This window comes from Etheostoma spectabile, chromosome 3, assembly GCF_008692095.1.
Source record: "Etheostoma spectabile isolate EspeVRDwgs_2016 chromosome 3, UIUC_Espe_1.0, whole genome shotgun sequence".
Classification (NCBI taxonomy): domain Eukaryota; kingdom Metazoa; phylum Chordata; class Actinopteri; order Perciformes; family Percidae; genus Etheostoma; species Etheostoma spectabile.
Window position 1 is genome coordinate 13,372,558 of NC_045735.1, and position 3,750 is coordinate 13,376,307.

A 3,750-nucleotide genomic window follows, 5' to 3' on the forward strand; every position below is an offset into this window, starting at 1 on the left:
CTCTGTTGTTACTACACACATTACAAACAGGCCTGAATTACACACACATGCTCAGTAACTATACATGCACTAAATGGCGAGATGTCAGTGTGACTACTTCCCTACTGTACTTTAGTACCAAAAGGCTGTATCTGTATGCTACTAGAGTATCATTTTTTGTCCTACTTCCACTTTTGCTTTCACTCAAATATACGAAAGATTTCTAAATTAATTCCAAAAAATGACTGTCTTATGCACACTAGTCTACGAAGAGGATAAGCTGTGGAGGAAAAAACACAAGCAGGGAAGAGAAGAGAAGGGAGGGACGCTTTAAAGGGGGAAGGGACATGCTTGATCTGTTTTTGTCTACAAAGGGTTAAGCTCAGTGTTTTAAGGGGACCTTGGTGACTTTGTACATTCCTGCAGGAAGTCCTTCTTACATTAAACAATAATAACAGTCATCATTTTTAAGAAGTAAAACGTTTTGAATACATGTTTACTTCTTCCAAACATATGGTAAATTAAGAGTCAATGTAGATTTAAATATTGCAATAATATCATAATCCTTCAATGAATCATTGTGAAAGCAAAACTTTCCAGATGTATAGCTATGCTATATGAAAAGCTATGCTATATGAAAAGCGCACAATAAAACATTAATCTTGTACAACAAGAGAATATCAATATCAAGATCAATAGACAGTATAAATTATTTTTAAAATATGCATTGTGCCAGGTTCTAGCAGATTCTGAGACAGACTAAACTCTGGGACAAGGCCGTTATGTTTAAATGCCACTGCCATGCTGATTCCAAACAGACAGCTTTGTCAAGGCAATTTGGGCTTTAGATATATTTTACACAGTGGCCATCGTTAATGAAAATGGTGTTCCGCTATGAAAGTGCACACACGTATTGATTTTTATCACAAACACGGTCGGTCAGCAAAGGCGCAGTCGCAGAGGCAGCGGTAGCAACCGATAGCAGTAACATCCTCGTATGACAGAGCGCATGGAACAAAGCTTTGTGACTAGCATCTAATGACTAGCAAGCACTTTCTTACCGCTGATGCTGTACAGTAAGTATCTTCATCAAACAGTTGGGCCCAGTAACTTGCACACTACCTCTCAAAACTCCTGTCCTCAGTGTGAGGATGTCAGTTCAAACAAAACCTGGGTGACTTTGTTGACACACTTGCCTTAACTCACAGTGAGGACAACATATCATCTTTCCAAAATGTGGCCTAATCTCAAAAGGGTGTTGCAGTTGTCAGGAGGCCATGTTTCCTCAAAATGAATACAGCTATGGCGCTCTTATCTGACAATCCAAATGGGAGCATGTGTCAACACAAAGGATTTCTGTTATGTCCAATTCATGCAGCCTTAATCTAACCAGGCAGGTTCATTAAGATTTTTTTGATATGTGATTGATCCGTTCTCCCCAGACATTGAAGTTGAAAGGTGGGCTCTTAAACTCCTTTCTTTGCTTTGAAAGAAACATGACTTTTATCAATCTCGGGGGGAGATAACAGTTGATAACAGCCACACTCGGACCAAAACACTCCTCAACCACCATCATCCAATTAATCTGCTGCTGCCCTTGCCCACAGTCTTTTTCTGTTAAGGAAACCTATCAGACATCTGTCTTCTTCTGCCTGGAGGAATAACACACAGAGGAGCTTCAAGCTAATATGGTTTATTGTACAAACTTTTCTCACCAACCAATTTGCCTTTTGATTTTTCTTAACAAATCCTTGTTGTTGCTGCATGAGACACTGAACCAGTGATGGGAATAACGGCGTTATAAATAATGGCGTTACCTTTTTCAGTAATTGATTACTCTTACTATGTTAATAACAGCATTACCGTCACTGGCGAAAACTGCGGCACGTTACTATAATTAAAGCTGTTTATTTCATCAGACCAACTAGATCTCTGACACAAGAGGAAAAAAACTTTTTTTCTTCCTTGGTTAGTGGGCCGGGCAAGAGACAAGCGCATAAATGCTGACAATTGGCGGAGGTTGAGTAAAATTACTGATTGGTAAGCCAATCAGAGGTAGAGTTGGGCAGGTGTTTGAAAAGCACACATAGTCAGACACACAACAAACAACACAAACGAGTCAGTCAATGAGAGACAGGTATGGCGTTATGCAATCGGGGGGGAGAGGGGTAACTTTTCCTGCCTAAGATTTCCCACCTTGGTCAGAAAACACGGGGGGGCACTGTGTTTCTTTCACTATGACTCTAGAGTGGCTACTCGCGCTATGTTATTTGCACTACAAAAAGTTTATATATTTTGTATTAACTGTCCATGTCATTATAATAGTCAGGTTTACCATAAATAATTGAACATGCACATGTATTTTATGTTCCGTTAAAGAGGGGGTGGGGCTACATTTGACCATTTAAAAGTTTACTTGGAAGTAACACATTATTTACTTTCTGAAGTAACCAGTTACTTTTATATTGTGTAACTGAGTATCTAATGTCATTACTTTTTGGAAGAAGTAACTAGTAACTGTAACTAATTACTTTTTAAAAGTAAGTTGCCCTACACCTAGTGTTTGGTGTTGCAACACCCTGCAACACCAAAAAGTGCAAATCACAAAATTTGGGATATTTACTCAAAGTTTACAGTTTAGGCAAAACAAGGTTCACAGGATGCTGCCACAGTGAGAACACAAAAGTAAAAGCGAGACGAAGAGAAAGGAAAAGTGACAAAACAACGTAGGATATCTGAGAGTAAGTGGGTGATAGAAGGTCAACTGACCCAACAGAAAACCTATGAAAGGTAACAGTGAGAAAGAGTGAGCAACAAAGAGAAAGGTCATGGCCATAATTGGGGCCATTTATCATTGGACAGTTTTAGAAGAAGGTGTTATGTGCCATCCAGCCATTGAGCCAATGGCTCTGAGTGGCTGATGATAAGACGGTCTGGAGCCATGCCAGCCAGCTAACAGCTTCTGTCCATTTATTGCTGCACAATGCTTCAAAAGCTCATATATTCTCATTATGGTCACAATGGCCTATTGGTAAATCTCTATATTGATAATTGGAAAGCTGGTGGCAGGCAAAATTAGTATGTGAGTATGAATGATGCAAGTATGTGAAATGTAAAGCTTAAGGTGTAAACACAATCAAAGTGTCCAATAACTCTTTTGGAAGATGGGATTTGATTAGGCATATTTCTTTTAATGCCTGTAAAGCCTTCATGAAACCAGATTTTTTTTAACTAACTCAAAATTCTCTCTTTAAATTTCTTTGAAGGCCACACTAACATTGATGAAAAGCCACAGGAGAAGGAGAAGCCACAGTGTGATGACGCTCTAAAATCTAACGCCACATCATTCTCCATCCTTGTTCAACTCAGCTAAGACACAGCAGTGAAGTCTCCTCTACTGCAGTCTCACACAGGGAAATAGAAGCCTCTGAAAAGCACAAGCCAAAATGTGTAATGAGAGTGTTACTTTGGGGAGAGCTAAAAAGGAAGAGAAGGAGAGGAAAAAAACTACAAAGAGAAAAAAGGAAAGAGCAGAAAGCAATAGACAGAGAAGAAACCCATAGCTTATAAAAAGTTTTATTGATGTAAGTCTTATCCAGGGCATGAAGTTAACTTTTTTGACCACTTGACACAGTGGCGGGTGGATTTACCAGCCACTTTTTTTGCCTCATAAAAGGTGAAAAACAGGAATTTGCACCGTTGCTGTAGTTGTGGGGCCGGGCTGATACACACAATGATACAGTTTAATAAAGTACTTATTTGACATTAACT